Raw genomic sequence first — 14,373 nt, 5'->3', positions numbered from 1 at the left:
AAACAGGAAGAGTTTTGACACAAGTATCAGATTTTTTTAAACTTTTATTCCAGGACTCACTTAGAAAAGGAGCATTTAAAGAAGAGATGAAATCTAACAAAAGGCAGGAACATATGGGAAGTAACTAAGAGAAGAGGGAAGTCAGCCCAGGGCAGAGAGAAAGAGAGAAAGAAGCTTCTCTCAAAAAAGGCAACCAACCCCACAGAAGAGCCCCCCTAACCACAAGTGCTATGAGCACATTACTAGCAGCCATGGTACCTTTTCCTTTCAATCTCTGCTTCCCATTGATCACAATGCAGCTTTTCCTCAGATTACTTCAAAGCTTTAAGAATCAAGTCAGCTAAGATAAAAACACTGACTACCAAGTCTCCCAACAGAGGCACATCCTGCTCTTTTGTAGCTGTGGGTGGTAGAGAGGTGAGTAATCCCAGCTGGAGCCTGTTGTCTGAAGTAGGTCTGCACACCTGCCTGCCTTTCTTCACAGGTGGGTACACAGCTATTGTGCTTATTAAGGAAAACATTCTGAATGATTCAGTATAGACTTATTATAGAAATGTTGCAACAATGAAATCAAGTAATTAAGCTAAGCTTAATTAATATAAACCCATAGAGCACCTTTGTGCTCCTTATCTTTTCCTTCTTTGCCTTTCTGGGTGATAAAGTGATGGAGTGCATCAGGGATTACCAGATGGTGAAAAAGAGTGAACATGTGTGTGCACTGAGAGATGGATAGCACAGTAAATGCAGTAATGTCTAGACTGTGATACAGAAAACACTGTGGGGAAAACAAGAGCAAGCCTCGAGCTCTGAAGTGTGATTGTCTTACTTTCCAGAGAGGAGCAAAAAGCAATTTGCTGAGATTTGCTGTTCTAATAAAAAAGAGGTTGCACTTCAGATCTCTGGCTGCAGCATGCCCAGATGTTTAGCTTACAGGTAAGGAGCAGTTAAAATCTCTCAGGGTGGGTACCACCAAGGTGTAGAGTAGCTTGAGGCCTTCAGGTTGCCTGAGTACCTGGGGGCTGCACTCCTGTGCTGTGCCTGCACCTGTATTTAACTGGTACCTCAGGGATACCTCTGTGTTCTGCTTTAGGATCTCAGGTGGCCTCTCCCAAAGCAGTGGGGAGAGTCTGAGATGGAAGGCAGGTTGGGCAGCACAGCACTGTGGCTGCAACTGGAAAAGCAATAGGGAAGGCATGTCAGGAAAAAATCAGTCAGAGCCGAGAAAAAAAGCACATGAAGTGGCAACAGTGACAGCTCAGGCTAGCCTATGTGTTTGGCAGGTAAGTGCAATGTAATGTGCATTATATCAGCAGGAAATGAGGCTTCATGTGGCCATCACTCTAGCAAGAAAACTCTAATTGTCACATAAGCCACTCATATTTTATTCAGACTGAAATTACAGCCTCAGAATGTGGTTACTTGCTGATAATTGGGCTGTGTCTTCGGCTGCTTTAAATCTGCATGACTCCACAAATGCCGGAACAGGCATGCTGATTTAAACCAGCTGAGTACCTGGCCCTGAACACTGACCAAAGAGGCATCCTGTGCCTGCTGGATTTATGGACATGCTGTGTTAGCATGGATGAGCTCCTCCTTGCAAGTCACCCCTTTGTGTGGCCCTGTGCTTTGAGCCTGGTCCCAGCTGGGCCATGCCTGTGCCGCAGAGTGTGCTTAGTCCAAGCCAGAGTGCCCTGCCTGCCCATGTGCCACCGTGCAGGGAGGCAGGGATATTGCATCCTGATGCCCCACTGGGATTCATCTGAGGCACATCCCCAGTCTTGGGGCTTCCTCTGGGATTCCCTCTGTGACCCATTCTCACCAGGCTGAGGAGCATCCCTGTCCAGCCCCTGTTGCACCAGTGCTACAGCAGGAGCCAAGGAGAACAGAGGGCTGCTGTGCAGCACCCACTGCATGTGCATCTGGTCTGGCCATTAGTAAGCATAAGAGAACCATTAGATGCTGTATAAAAAGTTGCAGTTTTCCTGGCTATTTTCATCTCAGGGTCCTCTGCACAAAGCCCTTTTGGTGCTGTGTCCCCTACAATGCCTATTTACACAGAAAAGTGTGGCTTCTGCTCTAACCCAAAACCTAGGCTTTTTCTCTTTGCAGAAGGAGGTTGAAAAGTGCACATTGCTTTTGAAATCTGTCTCTGAACATTTCTTTTAGCTGCAACCACAGATCACATCTCATAAACAGCCACATTTTTCAATATGAGTTTCATATTTGTTGGTTCCAATCTAATTATTTATAGAAATGCCCTTTTCCTGTGATCCATAATCTTCTCAAATTTCAATAGTTTCTTGCTGTGAAAAATGATTCACTCTGGGCTGACTGTATGGTGGTAGCTGCATATTTGTTCATTGTGATGCATTTTTATCCAGAAAACTAAGTCTGGATATGATTCCTGGGTAACAGTTGCCCTGAAGAGCACTGCCAGTAGGCTAATCCAGTCTCCAAATGTCCAGAATCCTCCTGAAATTAACTGGAAGTGGTTGCAGAAGTGGAGTAAAGGTCCTTAGCATATTCTGTCAAATATTTATTGCATCTATTTTCTCCCCATTGACAGATTATGCAACTGATGTTTCAAGGCAATTTCCACCCATGAAACATAAACTCTTTGAATTAAAAAAGTGAATTCTAGTGTTTGGATAGACCCACACAAGCTTAAATTGGCAGTCAAAATGAGAACTGGAAAGCTTAAATGCTTTCATGAATGCCTATCAAATCTTCCTGGTCCCTGAAACCAAACACAGACCAGGTTGTTTGTGGGACTGCAGCTATAGTCCTTCCAAGGCAGGGGTTAAGTGCAAAGGAAAAGAAGCCCTTGGGAAGGAAATTGACCCCAGTTTTGGTGAGCTGAAAGAGCCTCATTCAAGTCAAGTTTACTGCAGGACCACAGCATTGTGCAGACAGTCAGAAATTCCTTTCAGATTTTCTACAGTATATTTTAATAGTCCTCTTCAAGGTAATAGCTTGTAACCAGAGCTTTTTTGCCTTTGAAGGTAGATTTTTACCTTGGAGTGGAGAAAGAAGTATATTTGTTTCACCATTGAGAATTCCATTAAGATTGGAATTGTTACAAAAAATCACTCGGGCAATCCATATTAACATGTTAATTATTATTCAACAAGTTTTCCACGTCAGCCTAACATCAGTGTTAATTTCTCTGGGTAAGTTTTGTTACAAACCACTGCAGCATAGTAAACAGAAAACAGATCATTGCTGGGAGGGTTTGCTTTGTCAGGTGTCACCCTAATTGGTGACAAATGCAGCCTTGTGGGCAGAGTTAGATGCGTTGGGTTGGGAGCAGGGAAGGTTTTTCCCTGTTGGATTGAGCTGGTTGCATGACCCCACAGCCCTGCAAACTGCAAAATGGAGCATGGCAAGCTGGATGTGTTTCAATCAATAATTAGACTCATTAGTGTGGCGTGGTGAGCTGGCCTCCTGTTTACCTGCAGCAGCGGAGAACCAAATTTGTGTCATTTCTGATTCCTGCCCTCCATGCTGCAGCTGCTCAGCACAGACACTTTTTCCCAGGCAATTAGAGAACCTCAGACAGGAGTTGGAGTGAGATGGAAGACGCTATGTGTTAATTAGGGGTTTTTCAACTAATTGACCCAGTCATGCAAAGGGAGTATCTGAGATTTATTGTCATTTTTGCTAATTTCACCATTCACATCCCTGAAGCAGTTTTACATTGCATCAACTTAAAACCTTCCCCAAACATCCAGAATTTCAATAATAAAAGGTTTTGCTCTGTGGGAGTTTTGGTGTGGGAAAAAAGGACCCATTTATCAACTATGTCTAAAATATCTGAAAAATTCTACAGCACAATAATATTAGCACTGTTTTCTAGAATGAGGAATATTAACATATGAAAATTGTTTCTATGAAAATATACAGTGAAACAATGAATCAAACAAATTAATTAACCCAATTAATCCAAACAAATCTTGGGTTCTAGTATTTTTACCCAAGAAAGAAAGAAAGAAGAAAGAAAGATAGAAAGACAAAATGTGTACTGTTCCTGATTTCCCTAATGTAGTCTCCTAGGTGAGTCTTTGGTGGCAAAGTCTTGTTTCCTATCCAGCTTTTCAAGGTTTTCAGTGGCACTCAATGTTTGAACAAGCTATAAACCTTGTTTTGGATGCATGTGATCTTCTTCCACACTTGTACAGGCTTTATCTCAGCATCACATCTCAGAACCTGTATTTTTTGTCCAGGTTGTTTTGACCAGGTACAATGATGATGCACTACTTCCACTCTATGCCCTCTAAATCCTACCTCTGTTGTCTGGAAAGCCACTAATTCTCACCATTTCCAGGGATATGGGACTTCTGCCCTGGCAGTAAGGTTGTTCTTTCACCAGTAGAAAGGGGACAGCCTTGTGTGAGCAGCCAGCTAGAGCAGGGAGGCTGGAGAATTAACAATCAGAATCGGTGGGTTTGCCAGCAGCTATTTAGATTAGATTAGAAAAGGTGTTAGGACAGATTAGCTGGGGATGGGCTCAGAGATAGTGATAGGGGCCAGTGGGGACATTAGAGGGCATCCAGGGACAAGACTTTCTGGACACAGGCATTCTCCAGTCTCAGGGGAAAGGTTGTGTCAGGTATTGCTCAGTGCCTTGGAGGAGGAGGTGATGGACACAGCCCCAAATGACCATGCCCTGTAGCCTCTGGCTGAACATTGCTGCTGCACTCCTGTCCCAAACTGTAAATTGTCCTGAGAAATCAGCTGGTCAGACACCTTCAGGATCCTGAGGAAATTCACAGCAGGTCTGTGTACACATGGCAATGTTGAGCACTTCCATGGTGGGCTTGTGTTCTCTTGGCTTGCCCATGAATTGAGATTTACAGAACAGGCAGCTTTCTGAGGACAATGTAATTTCCATTTGGATGTTCAACAGGAGATGATTACCTTCCACAGTGGCATTGTCTTCATCAAACAAGATGATCTTCACCATGAACATTACCTGACTTGTAATCCTCTCCCTTAGCCCCTATTCCATGCTGTTGAGGGTCTGCCCATGCTGCCATCCCATGGCTGCAATTCTGCCCCATCTCTAACTTCATCTGCATATAACTATTTTCCTTGCTCTGCTGCTCTTCCATCTCTCACCTGGAGTTGTTGTAAATGACCTTGGAGGGGAGACACATCTGGCTTGTTTTTCTTGGTCCTTGTAGACAAATGGTTGTCCAAAAGAGTCCTCCACTTTTTTTATACATTCCTCAAGGTAAAATTCACCTACTTCTTGGTCCTGGATCCTCTCTGCACACATTCTCCTCCTGAGATCTTCACAAACCCCCCAATAATTACAGTAACCAGATCCACCACAGGGTGGGAGAGAAGACTTGTGAGTTTGCAGTTTTCCATGCTGGTAGTTCAGTAGTTTGCAGTTTTCCATGCTGATAGTTCCATGTAGTAGTTCAGGAGGCTTAATCCTTGCTCGGCATAATACACTCATGTCTCAAAATCCACCTTTCCTCTAGTAATGTGGAGGACCATCAGCAAAGGAGGACAAGGTGGTCCTCAAATCAAGAGGCCAAGGTCAGCCAAGGTGGGAGAGGAATGCCAGGGGGATAAAAGGCACTCTGCATGTAGGAGAAGCCCCCATATCTTTAGGTGGCATGGTCTGCATAAAGATGCCTCACAACAGGCCTGCTTGGAAAATAAGGCTCAACAGACTGGGAAGTAAAATGCTTTCACAAATTCAGAAAATTGAAAATGTAGGGAGTAATTTTTAACAGCCTTGGCTCTGCCCTAAATGTACAATGAATATAAATTCCAAGTGGACACAGGTGATAAGAGGAAAAATGTAGGACATGGCATAAACTGCATTTGCTCTTTCAAAAAAATGCAGATGCTGCAGTAAGCATCCAAAGGTCTGTGAGTCACTTCATTCAAGCATCTTCCCAAAACAAGGGGGCGCACAGAAGCCAATGGTTCTGAAGCATCATTAGCTCTTGAGGGAATGAGGCCCTACCACAGCAGCCTGGTATCTCCACTCCTGCACATCTGATTTTTGGGCAAAAAATTGATTTCATAGAGCTAAAAAAAAATAAATCAAAACCCATAACCAAATCAAGAGGGTAAAAAAGCCAAAGCCCAAATGAAGCATACATATAGCTTTACCAAATGAAAAACTTTTTTCTATGGGGCAGCTGGGCTACTTACACCTAAACAACCACAGCACTTATAAGGATAGGTTCAGAAGCAGAAAAAATTATTTGGGACAGTGAAGATTAAGTCTTCAAAGCAATTGAATAACAAAGCTTGAAAACACAGTAAATTTTGCTCATTTTTATTGGACTGTTGTTTTACAACTATAAATAATTTCTAGGTTCATTGACAGCACGAGAGCTGCCGGGCTTGCTTTGACTCCCTTCAGGCTTTACCGCCGTTTCCCGGAGGTGCTGCCGGCAGTGCCGTGCTCGCCCCTCGCTCAGCCCCGCCCGGGCCGGGGAGCGGCGCTGCCAACGCGGGCGGGTGCGGAGACACCGCGCCTGCGCTGGCGGCAGCGCGCCGCCAGGTGGCGCCATCGCACCGCCGCCCGCCTCCGCGGCGCCCGTGCACCGGGACGGCACCAACCGGGCATGGTCCTGGCATGGTCCTGGCATGGTCCTGGCACCCCTGGCATGGTCCTGGCACCCTTGGCACGGTCCTGGCACCGACCTGGCATGGTCCTGGAACCCCTGGCATGGTCCTGGCATGGTCCTGGCATGGTCCTGGCACCCCTGGCACCCCTGGCATGGTCCTGGCTCCGACCTGGCATGGTCCGGGCACCCCTGGCATGGTCCTGGCATGGTTCTGGTACGGACCTGGCACCAAGTTGGCATCACCCTGGCACCGATTTGTCAGCACCTGGCACTGCTGGCCATGCCCTGGTACTGGCTTGGGAGCACCTGCCAAGTGCTGCATGGCTGCCCTGTCACCACTCTGGCTTTGCCTTGCATCACTGCAGTGTTGCCCAGTGCTACTCAGCATCAGCTGGTCCTGAGCCTGAACTGGCCTGGCATCACCTGGCAGCAGCCCAGCACTACCTTGGCATCACCTTGGCATTACTCTGGCATTGCTCCAGCACTGACCAATAGATTCAGGGAGACTCTTCAGGACATGTTCATTTCCCTCCACATAATTAATACAAACACAGTTTATTAAATGCATACATTGCTTTCCATTTTTAATCCAATGAATTATTCAGGATGAGTACTTTATTAGGCTGTTCGTCTTCTCTCCTTCCCCCTTGGGCTGGGTCTCTCATATTTATCACCAGAGGGATGCAGCACAGTCATTTCTGCAGAGAAAAACTTGTCTGGGGACTGGTTCTAAGTTTATGCTGTGTGGGCAGCTTTTCAAATAAAGTTAAATTTTTCTTCTTCCAGAAATAGAGGTGCGGTACAAAAGTTTTGTGTTGGAAAGTTGCAACCCAGTTTATCACTCAGTGTTTTTAGAGCAATTCTTTGGTCTGTGCTTCATGTGACTTTTATCTTAGAGCATCCACATAAATCATGGAATCATTTAGATTGGAAAAGACCTTTCAGGTCATCAATTCCAACCGCTCAGCCCAGCACTGCCTGTCCACCACTAAATCACATCCCCAAGTGCCACACCTACAAGTCTCTTAAATCCCTCCAGGGATGATGACTCTACTCCTCCTTTGGGCAGCCTGTTCCAGTGCTCAACAACCCTTTCAGTGAAGAATTTTTTCCTAATATCCAATCTAAACATCTCTTCTGGCCATTTCCTCTCATCCCAGCACTTGCTACCTGAGAGAAAAGACTGGCAGATACCCTGCTCACTACACCCTCCTTTCAGGTTATAGAGAGTGAAAAGGTCCCCCCCTGAGCCTCCTTTTTTGTCAGACAAAACAAGCCCAGCTCCCTCAGCTGCACTGGTAACACTTGTGCTCCAGACCCTCCGGGATTTCCACTGCCCTTTTCTGGACAAACACGACAAACTGCGAATAACAATGAAGTGTGCAAAAGAACTACTTTCTCCCTGAGCAAGTTGGTCTTGCTTTTCTAGTGCAGACTCCAAAGTGGCTGAAAAATATCTGTTTCTGAATTAGGGGAAATTCCATCAGATCAGGAAACAGTTTGATTGGATACTTCTGTCAGCAGTGCTGGGTGACAGCAAGCATGGGCACACCCAGCTGCACAGAGCTCAGTGGGCTTCTCTATGAATTTTGTCTGGCCTTCCTACACTTTGAGGCACATTTCGAGAGAAAAAAAAAAAAAAAAGCAAAACAAACAAAAAAGTCTCAAACCAAAATAAAACAAAAAAACCCCAAAAAACCAAAAAAATCAGGAATTAAAATATATACAACTGTTCATATATCTTGACAGATTGTCTGTCAGTTTGTTTTCTGTCTAAGTTCTGTATGTTTTTTCAACAGCTTTATGAAACGTGATTGATGAAGAGAAAGATTTCTGAAATGTTTCTCAGGGTCATGGTGGAAATAATTTTTCAGCAGAGAATTGTGAGCATTTCCATGCCAGAGCAGCCATGAGCATCATCCTGCAAGCTCTTGTTCATACAAATACTAGATGATTTCCAGAGGGGTCCTTCACACTAAACTATTCCTATCTGTCTGTCCCCTTCCCATTGCTCTTCTGGGAGTTTTGCTGCTTCTGGGAGGTGCTGCTCATTCTCTGTACCTGCCAAAGTTCATAGGACCTGAATCATTCAGTGCTGCCCTTTCCCAGACTGAGTCCAAAAACCCTACAGCTAAGCAAGTCTTGGAGAGTTTTTTCCCAAGAGCTCTCAAACAGCCACAGCAATGACCCTCCTCAGCTGGGCTGCCCAAAAATGCCCACAGGGAACAGCTGAGGTGTCTGACACCTCAATGAGGAAGGGCAAAACAAAACAAAACGGTCCAAACACCAAAACTGAGTTTCAAAGGAAAGTGAGCTGGCCCAGCTTTATCCTTCTGAAGCATTAAATAACCAGTGCCAGCTTTGTTTTTACAATATACCTTTCCTTAAGGAAAGATAAATGTGCTGTTTAGCATCTACAAAGAGATCAGCAAAGATTTCTTCTTTCTTTTAAATACATTAGAATGGTCTTGGTATGTATATAATCAGTAACCCATAAAACCTTAAGGGGAATTTTTATCCCAGAGACTCATCTCTGTCCTTGATGATTTAGTAGTAAAACTACAATCAAGCTTGGGACACATGGGATTATGAAAAAAGATTTAAAACATTTTTTTAAATGCCTAATGACACAGACTCTTAAAACATCTTGAGAAAGGAATGCTGGAATCCTTTGAAGTGACTTTCAATTAGGCTTTTAAATGAATTAGGATGTTATTTCTGTGTAACAGCTAGACCATAAATTTAGTTTCTAATTAAATACCGTGTGAAAACTTCATGTCACATGTCACTGCTTGCAAATTTATTGGCTGTTGGATTTGACTGAAGTTACTTAGGGAGATGCTTTTTTCTCCTTTTCAGGGGCACAGCAGCTTCCCTCTGGGAAAACAAAGGAAACCTTCCATTGTGCTGTTCTATGGGAAAATAGCAGTTTCATTACTATAATAACCCAACTCACAGACTTCTTTTGCAACTCTGGTCAAGATTTCATTTGACTTTCTCTGCCATAGTCTCCCAAGCCTATCTCTGTTCTCTGGAGGAAGCCACCTGTGCCTGGTGCCACATTATTCCTCAAAGGGTTAATGAAATTCATTTTTACTGGACCAGTTTCAGTCATATCATACTTTAAGAAAAATATGAGCAACTTTCACTATTTTATCACAAAAGCTAAGAAGCAGATGATGCCAAGTCCTATTGGCAGCATTAAGGGACAATGTATTTTTAATAATTACACAGTGTTACAGGTATAACTGTTTCTCTGAACATTATGCCTGATAGCTCTTTTGTCTCTGTCCTTTCTTACCCTTTATTTCTCCATCTCTCTAAGCATCTCCTCAATTTCTTCACCTAATTAAAATTAATATACCATATTTCAGGCTGTAAAAATAACCCTACCCTTTTCATTTTTGTTCTCTTTGCTCTGATTCCAAATGACATCAGTTCAAAGCAAACTATTATTGGACACTCAAACATTTTTTTCCCAAGGTAACCCTTAAGTATTCCCAGTATTTAGTGATGACCAGTTACATGTATAAGTCAGTAGTTCACTGTGACATAAAGAACATAAATTCCTTCATTTCCTTCATAATTTGGTGACAGTAGTCACCAGAGAATCACCTGAGGCTAGTTTTTGAGCTGTTTAGTTACAGAAATGTGTCTCTCTATGAGGCAAGACGCTGTGGTTCTTTCCTCCAGGCCATCCTTTTCAAGCCTTGTGTCTGTGTGGCCAACAACATGAGTGCAGTGGGGCAGGAGCATGGCACAGCACAATCCCTGCCCCTGCATGTTGCAGCTCCCTATTCAGAACTAAATCCCCACCTTAAGATGGCATTGCAGAATTGCTTGACCTGACACAGCAGCCTGCAGCAGCCTTCTCCAGAGGTAACTTGGTGATACATTGCTAAGGAGCTCATGGAAGCATTGGTGGCACACATTATTTCCCCTGGGCTGGGCAGTGCACTGTGAACTCTACCCTGAATTTCTGGCTGAGGCACTCCTGCTGTCACAAGCCTGCAGGGTCTGGGACACCAAAGACCCAGCCACAGGTTTATGCTGCTGAACATTACACTGTCCACTAGCTCTGCCTGGACCATTCAGAGGGGCTTTCCATAACATTTCACACTTTTTAACCTAAATCTTCTCATGAGTGTGTGGTTTAGGATTCCCCACATTAACCATATATGAAGAGTTTCGACAATCACTGTCCTTCATTGTTGAAGCCAAGGAATAAAATTGTGCTCTTGTTGTTTTGACCTAAAAGCAATAGAATATAGATGGTTCTTAATATTTAACTGTACACTAATCTTTTTATTCATGAAGAATATTTACTCATGTTCCATGAGGGTGGGATTTGCCTGACACAATCAGGAATTGGAAAGTGTCCTGTATTTTTTTTTTTTTTTAACAACTGAGTTGGAAACAGAAGTGCTCTCAGTCCCTCCCATGCAATATAGCCAAATGTTGGAAGTGTTGTAGCAGACACTGGTCTGGATAATCAAGCACCCAGAAACAGACCTTTGGTTTAGAGATGCTGTAGGCAAATATAATCTCAAAAAACCCCTCAACTGGAGCCTGACCATGCTTAGACTGCAATGTAGGCCCTCCCGAAAAGTCTACATAAGTGTTGTGCTTGATGCAATTACTGCAGTCTAAATCCTACCACTCTTACTAACAGGTATTTTTCCTACCTCACAGGCTTCATGATTTTACTCCTCTTTTTTTTTTAATTTAATTTTTATATGAACATAAGCCAAAATTTTAAAACTGTTGACTGATTCTGTGTTTGATTTGCCATCTCTCCAAAGTCCTGATTTTCCTAGTATGTGAGGCCAAAATTTTGTGAGTTCAGACCACATTAAAATGTCAGAAGTCAGACAAAATACAGGCTCTCAAAATGCAAATGGCAAATGGAATCACTAGCAGACTCATAAGTGAGATGAACAAATTTTATTGCCAGAAAACATCATTACCGGGTTCCATTAAAAGAAATGTTCAAATGAGGGCTTCTCTCAATACATGTCTAAAAGGCTTTCAGAGCAACAGAAATGGGAAGGTGAAGTTTGCTGTCTGCTTTCATTTAGGTTTAATAAAGGTCTAGCAAACAGAGAAATTAGGCTCTTGCAAAGTCTGTGAAAACAGCTAGCTGCACAGGCCATCTGAGGGAGTCTGCAGCGAGACTTCCTAAATTACTAGACACTAGAGAATCCACTTAGAAGACAGATTTGTCCAGATGCCATTATTAGGGAAAATACCTTTTGTTGTTGTTTTCTGTTTGGTTTGTTTTGCTTGGTTTTTTTTTTTTTTTTGATTTTTAATATGTCAGCCATAAGACTCCAACTCTGAAGTCTGTTCTATTTAGCATTGTGCCTTCAGAACAAGTTTAATTTTCTGGCTTTACAAAGTTCATTGCCCCAGAATTTTTCCCCTAGGTAACTTCTGAGAAGTCCTTTTTCTGGCCAGCATTTTAGAGGATGTTATTTTACTTTTCAGGATGATGCAGTGGCTTTGTTGCAACCCCGTGAAAGTTATAGAAATGCAGGTTCCAGCTGTACAGAATCCACTACGTAAATTACATGACTGCTCAAATGTCTCTCTTGACATTTCTGAAAGGACTCAATTCCTACTAGAAATAGTGCAAGAGCATGAATCTTCTTATTGACTACACTCCTGATCACTTTTTCTTAAGGCCAAGTCTTTCCTGTCATGATATGTGCCCCATGCTTGGGTACACAATTTTCACTAACCACAGAGTGGTCTCCATCTTTATCATCTCCCCTCTTCCCAGAGCCTTCAACAAATCCATCTTCTTGTGTTTCCAAGAGGAAGAAGAGAAACCCCTCTTTCCCTCCTCCTATCTGTGCATTGTATATCAGAATTAAAAAAAGGGTTCTTCAAAAGAGTTAGCCCAGTGGTGCCAAAATAATTGAAATAATTTGTGTGTTTGGAAAGAATCTTCATCTGGAATATTTATCATCTTTTATCTACAGAAGACATTAAAAATACTCAGAATTGTGCTAAATATACAAAATTAAAATGATGATCTGAAGTATCCTGTGGTATTTCAATATGCAGTGGCAAGAAGTGGAAAAGGTGTGTTGATGTGGAAAATTCTTAATTAACATTTAAGTAAGTATCCTCTGTCTAACTGTGTGTCTATCCTCAGCTCACTGGGAAAGACTTTAATATCCTCATGAATTCCCTGCACTATAAATCCTCAGTTTTGCATCAGGGAGTGTCATGTATGATCAACAGTTTCCTATTATAAATTGTGATGGGTACTATTGAGCTACTTACCAATAGGATACTTGCCTCTGACTTGGAATGAATATTAATAAAGCTGTTAGTCCTCTGTCAATAAAGCAAGTACCTTCTCAGTTTCAGTAACTGAGCACAGTAATTGCCATCACTATCCTTAAATGTCAAATTCATTATTTCACCTCCAGAGCAGCCAACCCAAAAAGTTATTTAACATAGTTCTTAAGCATCAAAATTATTTCATTTTATTTTATTTTATTTTGAAGGAACTTGAAAGCAGCATATCTATTTGTCAGGCAATGAAAAGAAATACCAAACACCACTGAAAACACTCTGTGTTTTCCTCATTGACTTTCCATGCTAGCATGTCTCCAAATAATTTCTGATCTGTGAAGACAACAGTAGATGACAAACAAAAGTGAAGGATATTCCTGCAAGGCTGAGGGGTACCCACCACATAATTCAGTTGATGTTGGTTTATTTTTTTTTTCCCTGTGTAAAGTAAAGGAACCCATGGCTGGTGATCAGGATTGCTACCTGTAGCTGGGTTCCATTAAAAAGACTTTTACTACCTCTCCCAGCTTTGCAGCCCAACCTAAATTTTCTAGAAGAGACAATTGCATGTTCCAGAGGTACAACCAAGGGCACACAGAACACTCTGGGGCTGTTGGAGCAGACTGGCAAAGATGGGAGAGAGATGTGGGAGGCTGAACTGCAGTTGTCAAAGAGGCACGAGATGACTCGTACCACTCCTGTCTCTTCTCAGTTGGATACTCCACAGGAATCAGAGACAATTGGGTTAGAGCCTGGGAGAGTGGTTAAAGTGCTCTGGAACAAAAAAAAAACAGCCTCAGAAATTATGATAGGAAAAGTACTCAAAGAATCACAGGTAATCTTCCTGTTCTTTCTAGACAGTCAAATTTTGAATCTAATATTCACATAAACTGATCTAAAATGTTTTGTTTAGAAGACCCCAGACTATGCTGTAAAAACACACTCAGAGTAAGCAGAAAAAACCCAATTTTCCCATGTTCATAGATCAGAGAAAGCCTTTATAATTAACCTTTATAACAAAGGTTAATTTAGGGATCTAATTAATGACCAATTGATGTTGACTTGCTCAGAGAAGTTATACACTTTTCAAAACCTCAGCTATTGCCTCATTGGTTGGTGAGAAGCTCAACATGAGCCAGCAATGCAGCTTCACAGCCCAGGAACACAACCATATCCTGAGCTACATCAAAATAAATGTTGCCAGCAGGTCAAGGGAGGTGATTCTGCCCCTCTACTCCACTCTTGTGAGAGCCCACCTGGAGTTTTTCATCCAGCTTTGGTATCCCCAGAAGAGGAAAGATGTGGAACTGTTGGATTCAGTCCAGAGGAGGGCCATAAAGGTGATCAGAGGGTTGGAGCATCTCTCCTGTGAGGACAGGCTGAGAGAACTAGGATTATTCATCTTGGAGAAGAGATGGATCTAGGAAGTCCTTGGAAAGCCTTAGAACATATTCCAGTGTCCAAAAGGGCC

Source organism: Agelaius phoeniceus, chromosome 1 (assembly GCF_051311805.1).
Source record: "Agelaius phoeniceus isolate bAgePho1 chromosome 1, bAgePho1.hap1, whole genome shotgun sequence".
Classification (NCBI taxonomy): Eukaryota; Metazoa; Chordata; class Aves; order Passeriformes; family Icteridae; genus Agelaius; species Agelaius phoeniceus.
Note: the sequence above shows the minus strand (reverse complement) of the source record.